This window comes from Eptatretus burgeri, chromosome 1 (genome assembly GCF_056783735.1).
Source record: "Eptatretus burgeri isolate ZD-2024b chromosome 1, Ebu_testis_v1, whole genome shotgun sequence".
Classification (NCBI taxonomy): domain Eukaryota; kingdom Metazoa; phylum Chordata; class Myxini; order Myxiniformes; family Myxinidae; genus Eptatretus; species Eptatretus burgeri.
The window spans coordinates 72,916,125-72,928,675 of record NC_140961.1 but is presented as its reverse complement, the minus strand read 5'-3'; the positions used below and the strand labels follow the sequence as shown (position 1 = coordinate 72,928,675).

The 12,551-nt window shown below is 44.8% G+C and overlaps 1 long non-coding RNA gene across 2 annotated transcripts in view; it reads left to right on the top strand.

Annotated features, from left to right (window-relative positions):
- Positions 1–2,780: 2,780 nt before the first annotated feature.
- LOC147034737 (uncharacterized) overlaps positions 2,781–12,551 on the top strand; it is a 91,398-nt gene continuing 81,627 nt past the window's right edge. The window contains exons 1-2 of one of the 2 annotated variants that reach the window (XR_015060017.1): positions 2,781–3,048; positions 5,366–5,448. This is a non-coding gene — a long non-coding RNA (uncharacterized LOC147034737). Of the gene's footprint in view, positions 5,449–12,551 lie in introns of both variants that reach the window. The other variant, XR_015060016.1, reaches the window with a different exon arrangement.

The window sequence follows — 12,551 nt, the reverse complement described above, 5'->3', positions numbered from 1 at the left end:
CCAGATGCCGCTGTTGTAAAAGCTTTCCACAGCCTCAAAGATGATATCAGTAATTCTGTGGTATTATCGATCGACAGCTCGGTGCCCTTCGTGGTGGAAACGGACGCTTCCGATCACGCGATAGCTGCGACGCTCAATCAGTCCGGCCGACCCGTCGCATTCTTCTCGAGAACTCTCTCTGGAAGCGAGCAGAGACTCGGCAATAGAGAAGGAAGCGTATGCTATTGTTGAAGCCCTACGTAAATGGAGACATTATTTACTGGGAAACCACTTCACACTCGTCACGGACCAGCGATCCGTTGCATTCATGTTTGATGGGAAAAATAACGGGAAAATTAAGAACGAGAAAATAATGAGATGGCGGATAGACCTAGCTTGCTATAGTTACGACATAGTTTACCGGCCCAGGAGGGAAAACCCTGCTGCAGATACCTTCTCTAGGGTCTACTGTTCGGTGACAATCAGTCGGGCTTTGCAAGACCTCCATGAGTCTCTGTGCCACCCAGGAGTAACCAGAATGGCACATTTCGTGCGCAGACAAAACCTTCCCTATTCTATTGAAGATATTAAACAAATGAATGCTTCATGCCCTGTTTGTGCTGAACTAAACCCCAGATTCTATGGCGCGGCATCTGGCAGGTTGATCAAGGCCACTTCACCCTTCGAGAGACTAAATATCGACTTCAAAGGGCCCCTGCCGACCGAGACAGACAACAGATACATACTCACTGTTGTTGATGAATACTCAAGGTTCCCTTTCGTATTTCCGTGCTCGGATATGACCTCGGGCACTGTCGTGAATGTCTGTCTGACCTCTTCGCTATGTTTGGGAAACCTTCGTACATACATTCAGACAGAGGGCCGTGTTTCATGTCGGCCGGGCGAAAAAAATTCCTACTAGAGCACGGCATAGCAACTAGTCGAACGACGGGTTACAACCCACAGGGTAATGGGCAGGTGGAACGGTATAATGGAGTCATTTGGAAAGCCATAACTCTGGCACTGAAATCGAGAGGGCTGGGCCCCGAGCGGTGGGAGGTTACCCTTCTCGACGCTCTGAATTCCATACGCTCTTTGCTCTGTACGTCCACCAATGCAACTCCTCACGAACGAATGTTTACTCACCAGCGACGTTATGTTGACGGCCAAACGGTGCCCAAGTGGCTAACCCATCCCGGAACAGTGTTCATGAAACGCCCGGTACGACAAAGCAAGTATGAACCCATGGTGGAGGGGGTCGAACACATCGATACTAATCCAGAGTATGCTCATGTCAGGCTCCCGGATGGCAGGGAGACCACTGTGTCGGTTCGCCATTTGGCTCCCTCAGGTACTCCTCCCGCAGGTACACCACCATCTGGCACTCCTCCCTCTGACATCCCCTCCCCAGGTGTTTCCCCCCCAGGAACTCCACCCGAGAATGGTGGCGACGGAGCTCCCGCATTCCACCCGAGAGCGATCGGGGAGTCATCCCCGGCACGAGTCGAGGCTCACCAAGAGGATCGGAAGCATCCCTCAAGTGAAACCGCCATCTACTCCCGGAGAGGTCGATGGAGAAAACCCCCTCGCCGACTCGATCTGTAAAGGGGATTATCGGCATCCTCGATGCTCATGCTCCGATATGCTCATTACATCATATATCGATGCTCATGACCATGCTCATGCTCATTATATCATATATCGATGCTCATGACCATGCTCATGCTCATTATATCATATATCGATGCTCATGACCATGCTCATGCTCATTACATCATATATCGATGCTCATGACCATGCTCATGCTCATTATATCATATATCGATGCTCATGACCATGCTCATGCTCATTACATCATATATCGATGCTCATGACCATGCTCATGCTCATTATATCATATATCGATGCTCATGACCATGCTCATGCTCATTATATCATATATCGATGCTCATTACCATGCTCCTACAACTCAAAATAATCCTCACTGCTTGGCATGTATGCTTCTGTAGTTTAAATAGTTCGCGTTGCTTGAAATGAATACTCCTGTAGCGCTGAAGTAATCATGGTGCGTAAGTTGGACCTCTAGTTACATTTTAAAGACGAGGAGAATGTGGTGAATTGAAGGACGTGACGTGTGATCACATGTCGCGCGGCTCGTGCACGGAATAGATAAAGCCAAGTCTCCGCACGGGCGGGGGGATTGTCCCTGGGGCATTGTCATTTACGGCGGCGGTTCACTTGGTGCTCGTTGAATGGTGAGAATTGAGAGTATATCGGACTCCGTGCTTATACTGATTTATTTTGCGGTGATCAATTGCACATGTATACATTGCTACATTTGTACTCCTTGCTGCATCTGTATTTCCCGGTGTGCCCATAGAAGCGGCTTCAATCAAATGGAATAAAGCCGACACTCTGAAGGTTCTTCTCTCGCTTTCATTTCACTTTGTTTATTTGACCTTTCTCTTTGAGCTCCCACCTAAGTACCGCCGAACAATTTGCCTGTTAATTCTATCTGTTAATTATCTATCCGAATATCTGCCTGTTAATTCTAACGGAAACTGCCAGCTGTCCGATGACGTTGCAAGTCATTCGCATATTGGAACATCAGTTTATAAAATGTTTTTTTTTGTGCCAACAGACTTGCGATTGTTTCGTCGATTAATTTACGTAAATTATTTTTTACAAAATCTAAATGGCGTTCGGTAATTTTTGAGCGGGTCCATGTTGGGGTTAATCAATGCGTGACCGTGTGACGAATCGGCTCGCGCGACGAATCGGCTCGCGCGACGAATCGGCTCGCGCGACGAATCGGCTCGGCGACGAATCGGCTCGCGCTGATATAACCATAGCGGATGTTCACCCGGTTCACCTGGTTGATGTTTTCATGGCGCCATCAATGCGCGTTTCCCGATCGGCCCGTTTCCGGATTTTGCAGCAGATTGTAACCGCAGTGCAGTCATTATTGTTGTATAATCATTGTATTATCAAGTGTTGTCCGGCTTCACACCTCCAACAAGACCGGACGGTCACGCAGCGCTCGAGCGGAGAACTCTCACAACGCCAACGGTATAAAACCGACACCAGCCTTGAAACACCCGAACGGTAACTCGTTTCTAAACACATGACATTGCAATGGTGCGTCTTGTACAGACATTTTATAACAGCAAATGTGTTTTCTCCTTGGGGGGGGGGCTCATTGAGCTCGGGTCCCTCATTGAGCTTGGGTCCCTCATTGAGCTCGGGTCCCTCATTGAGCTCGGGTCCCTCATTGAGCTCGGGTCCCTCATTGAGCTCGGGTCCCTCATTGAGCTCGGGTCCCTCATTGGGCTCTGGTCCCTCATTGAGCTCGGGTCCCTCATTGAGCTCTGGTCCCTCATTGAGCTTGGGTCTTTGGGCCCGGGCCCGGGCCCTGTGGCCTGTGGGTTAATCCGCCCCTGAGTGGTTATGATGTTTGTACATAGAAAACTGGATGGGGCACTCAGTAGAGCGCAAACCTCCGCCACACAATGCCTGATCCACGAGAACATATCGGGCCAAACATTTTTGAAACATCATATGCGAAACATCCTTTTTGGGCCCCATCGTCATCTCTCCACAGTGAAGAATCACTTTAAAAATTAAATAATTTTTGTTCCCAGATCCGGATCCGGATCTTCACCAAAATCGAATTAGTTCCTCCTTCTCACACACCGAACCTGTCCACAAAATTTCATCCAGATCCGTCCAAAACTTTTTAAGCTATCCTGCACACACACAAACATACGTATACAGAGAGGGATGAAACATAACCTCCTTCACCCTGGGTGGTGGAAACAACCTCCTTCACCCTGGGTGGTGGAAACAACCTCCTTCACCCTGGGTGGTGGAAACATAACCTCCTTCACCCTGGGTGGTGGAGGTAATAAGTAAAAGTGATGTAGTTTAGGTTAGTAAGGCATCCATGAAGTACAAACATGATGGGCCAACCCCCCCACCCCACCCCCCTTCTGAATTTGGTGTGGAATACTGTTGCGGCTCTGCTCAGCCGGCACTTCCCCAAGGCAATGGCACCCAACATACAGTGTTCCCGAGACAGTTATTTCGTTTGTGTACGTTTAGTTAGCCCGTCCATTATGTCTAGTGGGGAAATGAAACAATATGCGTTTGCATTGGGCATTTAGTTCGGTCTTTAATTCCCCTTTACCATTCTTTCACTTCTTTTATTTACTTCACTTTTCACACACGAACCCTGTCGTGCATCACGCACACCACGAGCCAAATCACGAGCCAAACAACTGCCTCATGACCGTGGAGCCTCACTTGCATACCTGCCCCATTTCCCCGTTCAAACCGCTCGCTGTTATTCAATGGCCACTTCACCTCAGACCTTCACCTTGCTCACCACGACGTTACAACCCTCACCATAATCACCATAACGCGTCCTAAAATCCCCACAAAAACCTACGCTCAACCTCCGCCACGATTACCACAAATGCTTCAACCTCTTCATACCAAGCGCTCCTGATGCGTCCAACGTCCTTACCACAAACACCACAGCACTTCCCCCACCTCACTCCAACCGCCGCAACTTCCTGTAGTTCCCCGGATACTCACCATAGTCCTTTGGGAAGCTGGGGAACCAAGGACATTGCTGATGCCGGCGAGGTGGAACACGTTGGCGTGTAACTCGAAGCGCAAATTACTGGACCCATTTAATGACTTCTGGGTGGCCAGGGCACTCCGCTAAATAACAATGCTCGAATAGAGCCCAGTGCACGTTCATGGCCGGAGAGTGCTCCCAGAAACCCGTGCCCCAGATCAATCTTGGAGCATATGAATCTGTTGCGTGGCCGAGCCCGGGAGCAAATTAAGCCATTTTCGGCTCCGGAGTCTGGCGCAGCAGGACTACTTCTCGGGATCGCCTCTGCGTACCAATTGGGATGCTCCGTTACACCCACAGGGCATTTTGATCCGATTGTTAGCTCCTTCGCTCGAGCTCCATAAAAAAAAAGCGCGAGAGTGTTATCCATTGAGCCATTGCGAGCCGAGAGGGCAGCGCGAGTCACCGAGACTGAGCCAAGCGAGTAGTACCGAGTCGTTGCCGAGTCATCACCGGGTCATCGACGCTCAACTCCCGCCGCGTTCCGCAGCAATACTCATGATCATCCACACTTAGAGATTCTCTCACGTGCGCTGTTAAGCTATCCTCTCACGCATTTATCTCTCCCATCTCCTGACTCGTCTACTGTAGACACAGAAACTAAAACAGCATTCCCGATTTGCACTCCTTCACACCTCCTCTTCTGCACCTCATCTGCATCACATTTGCACCTCCCACTCACTCACCGTCGACACCTCCAGTTTTCTTCCCTCCTCCCCCCTCCTAAGCGACTTGTATGCGCAGGTCCGTCGGCTGCGCCAGGTATTGAATGAGGTCGAAAACCCCTCAACTGCCTCTCCTCTTTCTGAACTCTCCAATTTCCTCAGGTGTGTGTCCTTCTGATGGCGTTTATAATGTTTGAATGAGATAAGAATGTGTAAGTTCTTTAAATCGATTTAGCTCTGCCCTGTGTCTTCTTTTTTGTATATGATTGCATTGCTTTTGCTGCACCCCATGAATCCTTGCTTCCCCTGATGTACACATTGTAATAAGACCCTTCATTGTGCCACATGACCTTTCCACATCCTTGCTTATGAATAAATTGCTTCTTTTATAAATGTACCCAGCCCGTTACGTCTTTTGCTTCATTGGTCCTGCATGGTCCGCACGTGAGTTTAGCCGGGAAATTCTGCCCCACTAATTTGCTCTTGTTGGGCAGCGCACACTCACTGTATCGCTCAGCAGTAATCCGGGTGTGCGCTGAAGACATGAGACCTCAATTGGTTCGGCCGTCCACAGGTGAGGTATCACGCGAGGCAGTGTAACCCTGCCAGGATTGGCAGTGCCAGTCGGCATTTGTAGTTGCGTAGCAACGCGCCGGTGTGTGGGGTTATCTGTGCCCTGCCGCCTCAGGACCGGGTGTTCAGGAGGGACACAAGTGCGTCCCCTCATTTTGAGCCTCGAACCCCGAGTCCATAACAATACATAGTTGAAACGGAACAGTTGTGGTGGCTTCCTCTATTGATATGAAAAACTTCTCTGCTTTTTCCATGCCTTTAGCATGTAGATTTTCCTTTAAACACCTCCACGGAGATCTTCATAACACCTTGTTCATTACCTCTGCCACCGAAGGTGAAGGAGGTGATGTTTTCATACCTTTCTGTTTGTTTGTGACTTGCAAAATCGAAGATTTTTCAAGTATATTGGTCAGTTGATTTTGTTATTGTTTGTCTATCTGTCTGTTTGTCACCTACAGGTCACAATTTTAAATCATTCTTCATGAAACTTCACCACATGGTAGAGTTTGTCAAAAGGAAGAAGCTTATTGTTTTGAGGTCAAAAGGTCAACATAGGTCAACAACTAAGGTTGTATTTCTAAAATCCTCAATTTACATCCGATTGACTTGAAATTTGAAGAGGATTTATATTTCAGGTCACTGAATTCAACCAGCTAATTATTTTTGAGGTCACCGTAGACCAAAAGGTCAACATAGACCAAAAGGTCAACATCGGCCCAAGGTCAACTCAGGTGGTATTTCTAAAATCCTCAATTTTCATCCGATTGACTTGAAATTTGAAGAGGATTTGCATATCAGGTCACTGAATTCAACGTCAATTATTTTTTAAGGTCAACATGGAATTCAACCACCAATTATTTTTAAGGTCAAATTTGTTTTATGGATTTTGCAAGTCTCGTGCTTTGCACGACGTCTTCTTCTTGTTTGTCTGTTTGTTTATCTGTTCGTTTGTTTGTTTGTGTGCAGGATATCTCAAAAAGTTTTGGATGGATCCGGATGAAATTTTGTGGACAGGTTGGGTGTGTGTGACAAAGACGAACTGATTAGATTTTGGTGAAGATCCGGATCCGACTACTCAAAGTTTTTAAACTGAGTCTTCACCATTGAGAGATTGGGCCAAACTAATATATCACGATATCTCAAAAAGTTGTGAACGGATTCGGACAAAACTTGGTAGACAGGTTGGGTGTGTGGCAAGGACCAATTGATTCGATTTTGGTGAGGATCTGAATCCCAATCTGGATACGAGAATTATTTAATTTTTAAAGTGATTCTCCACCATTATTGAGAGATTGGGCCAAAAATGACTGAGTAATATATAGCATGGTATTTCAAAAATGTATTGGGCCCGATATGTTCTCGTGGATCAGGCATTGTATAGCGGAGGTATGCGCTCTACCGAGTGCCCTTCTCGTTATTTTATGGATTAACATAGAATGCTTGATGAAAAAACATTTTCCCAGAAGAGTCACTCTTCACACAACACTATTGGCTTAGTCTATCTTAGATATCGTGTCTCTTTTTTCTTACTTTTATTCCAGTCACATGTGTCTTCTTCAGATGACCTATTGCTATTAGCTTGTTTAACTCCATCAACACCCGTGTTAGCTTTCAGAAATCAATAGACTTTGCTAAACCAAATCGGTTCTTAAAATGACAGTTCTAAGCACTTCCATAGCTGTTGTTGAAAAGTCACTGCCCCCCCCCCCCCCAATTTTGTATGGAAGTCTTGGCCCATGTTGATGGCCTGAGGACGATATCCACCTGTTATGTGTGGTGTACAGTAGAAAGCTTTGGTTGTCATGGCCTTCTGCCTCGTTGTAAGTGTGATGGGTATGCTAATCATACACAGGATTGGTAATCTCATTTTGGTTTATACGGAGATTGAAAAATAATTCAAAGTTGTCGTTCTTGAGTTGTCATTTGTTAACCACATTTACAAGCTCCTCAAATTGCTGTGAATATGGCAAGAAAAAAGCACTTTGCTCAAGTTATGAGTTTCTCTTGCACCACAAATGCACATAAATCTTACATGTATCCTGTTCGCACTTTGCTAGGCATTGGCCTAAGTGCTCTATTTTCCTGTTGGCTGTTCCTGAGAATGTAAAGCTGTCATGATTTTATAGCCGTTAATGGTCATGCTAACCGTCCTGTTCCCTTCAATGGCTCATCCTTGATTGGAAGTGCAATTATTTTTCCCCACCATCTAACGTCACTCAACTTGGGCCTTTTCAGATTATTATTGTGTGTTGAGACTTGTAGATTCACTTGCAAAAAGGTAAAAGATTTGATTGGAATAAGAATTAAAAATTTAGCAGGATGGGTTGGTTGGGAAATTAATTTGATTTTGATATGTACAGGGTGTCCCAAAAAATATACAACTTTTCATCTGCAAAGAGGATGGTCATAACATATATTTTTAAAAAAAAAGATATATGGCTGGATAGAAAGCTGAAAGGTTGAAGTTTATTGTACCAATGTCAAAATTGCCACCAAAATTTAAATTTTGGCATAGAATCGTCGTTTTCTTTTAGACCACATGTTCGACGTAGGCTCCACGTTGTCCGATCACTGCCTGCAAACGCGTTGTCATGTTCTCCATCACTTTGGGAAACGTTTCCTGAGGAATGTTCTGGATTTCTCGGTGGATGTTTTCCTTCAGCTGATCAAGAGTCTGAGGCCTTGGGTTTCCATAGATCCTGTCCTTGAGATACCCCCACAAGAAGTCTGGAAGAGTAAGGTCAGGGGAATACGGTGGCCGCTCAACGTCTTCGTAGAGGGAGATAAAGCGGCCCTCAAAATGTTGGTTGAGAAAATGCCTTGTTTCCCTGGCTGTATGGGGCGGTGCCCCATCGTGCTGGAACCACTGGGTTCTCATCTGGATCAGGTTGTTTCTCCTTCGGGCCTGAGTACATCGCTCAGGCAGATAGAATTCGTGAATCATTTTGCGATAGTTCCTCTGGTTTACCGTGCAAGTGCATCCCTGGTCATCTTCAAAGAAGTATGGACCAATTATCCCATACCAACCAACCGCCACCCACATGGTGACTTTGAGAACAGATCGAGGCACCAGTTCAGTTTGCATTACAAGGATTTTCAGTTCCCCAGTACCGAAAGTTTTGCTTGTTTACCTCCCTGGACAAGTGAGCATGGCATTCGTCTGTCATGTGAAGTTTTTTGAGGAAGTCTGCATGTTCCTCCAACTTACCTGAGAACCAATTTGCAAAGTCTAGTCGTTTGCGTTTCTGTTGATCAGTAAGCACCGTTTCCGTTTGAATTTTGTATGGAAAGGCATGAATGTCTTGGCGAAGGATCCTCTGAACGGTGCTCTTATGGATGTTTGTCTCGGCAGAAAGTCGTCGAATCGATTTTTTTGGACTCTAAACAACCGCCTGTCTCACCATTTCCACATTTTCTTCACTACGACCCGTCCTCTTCCAACCACTGTGACCCTTGTGAAGGTCACAGATGGTTCCCACATTGGTAAACTTTGCGATGGTGCACTTTATTGTCCGAAAGTTTGGTGCATGGCGCAAGTGGATTCCGAAATGTCTCGAGTAAAGACGTTGCACCTGAACGACACTTTTCGTCTGGTGCCAAAGTTCAACAATTTTCGTTCGTTGTTGTACGGTCAGTCTTGGCATTTTCCTGTTGCTTGCTTGGTATCAAAATAAACTTCAGGGTCTCTGCAACAAGAAATGAAGCATTAGTGACAAAATTACTGCTTTTTTAGGATCAAACGATGCATTTTAAAAGTTGTATTTTTTGGGGGGACACCCTATATTTCCTATTTGTACATTTATTTTGTCTCTAACACAAAATCTTTATCAAGCAAATGACTATTGATAGTTCTATTTTTTTTTTTTATAAACAACCACAACTTCACAAGCTCTTTTTTTATTTTTAGGTCATCTTTTCGAGCATGACCTAATAATATGGGTGTCGATGTCCTTCGGTCCGTCCGTCCGTCCGTCCGTTCACAATGAAGTTGAAATGGGAGATCTGGTCATTAGTGATCCTGATTGAGGTCGATGAGACGTGCACGATGGTCTGACTTTCAAGGTCAAGGTCACGAGGCCTTTGAAGTTGCGAAAATGACGATTTTCAAATTCTATCTCCTCCGCCATTTCTCAAGCGATCTTGAATTTGATTGTGGCATATGAATGTATGGGACAATATCTAAATTTGGGCGGGACACATTTTCGAATTTCGCTTTCGTTTTCACGTCACGTGACTTCAAAGTTTGCAAAAACTGCCCTACCTTCAGGAGGCTATATATTCTCTACTGGGCATGGTAAAAGTTAGTGAATGGTGCAATCGCATAGCAGCTGACCTTATATATTTATACATTTTCCACCGAAGGTGCAAAAGTTTCAAAACCCGAAATGTAATCGTCGGCATTTATTTTCAAAATATAATTTCGTGCGCGCGTGCACCAAAATGCCGAGTCATCTTTAACCAAACTGCGCAGTCGAGATGTGCAGTAGTCTTCGGTCATAACTGAACATTGAGAACTTGTGGTATTATAGAGACGACCGTCACCCCCACACGGGGGTAATTTTTATTGGAATCGCTAGCTTTGGATGGGCACCGATTCAAGACATATGGCACATAAACATGCTGAAATTACTTTGGTTAGATTTAAGCAGTTTTTAAAAAATATATATACAAGAGTCTAGGCTCATGCAAGAGCTAAAAAAAAAAACACAAAAAACAAAGGGCTACAGATTTCCAGGCTATGAGACTATATTGGGTGGGATGTGGGGATGGACATACACAAGGAAAAAAGGAGAAACTAGAACAGCACTCCATGGAGTGCATACCTCTGCCAGGCTGAACAGTCTTTGTTTTGAAGCCCACTGATAGTCCGGATCTGGATCTGGATCTGAACCAAAATCGACTTGGCTTGTTCTTTTCACATAAACAACTCATCCACCAAGTTTTGTCATAATCCACCCAGAATGTTTTAAGATATTGTGCTCTAGAAAGTTTTTGCCCCTTCTCTCAATGATTGGTGAAGAATCGCTGAAGGAAAAAAAAAAAATTAGATCTAGATCTTCACCAAAATCAAATAAATTCGTCCTTGCCACAAACCCAACCTGTCCACCAAGTTTCTTCAGAATCCATCCATAACTTTTTGAGATGTCCAGCTGTATATCGTTTTTGGCCCATCCCTCTCAATGGTGAAGAATCACTAAATAAATACAAAATAAAAAATTGTAGTATCCGGATCTGGATCTTCACCAAAATCAAATCAATTCGTCCTTGTCACACACCCAACATAGTCACCAAATTTCGTCCAAATCCATTCATAACTTTTTCAGATGTTGCTCACATACAGACAGCCAATGAAACAGATGGGTGTAAACATAAACTCCATCCATCTTCGTTGCCAGAGGCAATAACACACCAAAGAGTAACAGTGGCTCACATGAACAGAATGATAGAAAAGAAACAGCATGTGCAGAAGAGATCATGAATGCGATTGGGTGAGCATTCTGGGCTTCACACCCTGTCATGCCTTTATGCAAAGTAGTATGCACAAGCAAAGCATGATGATGAGAATATTTTGTCCATATATGCTCAAAAATGCTGTTATGCTCTCTCAACATACAGGGAGTTTATAAAAGTGCACCATCCCTCATACAGTGGTTAAATGGAGTTCTCATTTCAAGTGCTTAACAGAATCACTCTTCTCCAGGATGCCCCTGGTGCCTCTGTGTCTCTTCCCGACTAAGGTCTCCTCTGTTTCGACAGGCCAGAATCCTGTCCTGCTCGTGGAGTTGGGCTTTACATCAAAAACATTTCTCACTGTCCATGTACTTCTCTCATCCCACCAAATCTCCAAACTTTAGCTCTACTTTCCCTGTGCTGAAACATCTTCACAATGATGACTCGATAAAATATATATAACCAACACAGGCCCTTCGGGCTTGGTAAAGGCAGCATGACATTAAACGTTATGTGCGCATGCATACCACTTCGTCTCCAATTCCGGATGGTTTCCATAGGTCACGTTTTAGTCTATTTTAAAAACTGAGGATTCTAAGGGACAGTGGGGCTATCGAACATGGTTTCACCATTGTTATGGGCTCGTCAGGCCAACATACCACACAATAGTTTGCTTGTAACCTTGCAAACCTAGTCGGTTAAATTATGAGTTAAACCAACTGGCTTGATGGAGCAACAAGATTGATGAACACATCTGCACATGATGTTTTAATGTCATTTTGTCTTTATCGGGTCAGCAGGGCCCGTTTTTGTTTTATTAATATGCCCGACTACAATTCCATCTCCTGGTTGATGTACAGCGAGGCGAAGACCATGTGCTCGTGTCGCAGACACATTGCTGCTGCATCAAGCTAGGATGTTTAACATATATATATATATATATATATATATATATATATATATGTATATGTATATATATGTATATATATGTATATATATGTATATATATGTATATGTATATATATGTATATGTATATGTATATGTATATGTATATGTATATATATGTATATATATATCTTCTTCTTCTTCTTCTTTCGGCTGCTCCCGTCAGGGGTCGCCACAGCGGATCATCCGTATGATCCGCATAGTGATTTGGCACATGTTTTACGCCGGATGCCCTTCCTGACGCAACCCTGGTCGCCTCTTACGACACAGGGATATGGTACACCTATTTTAACCG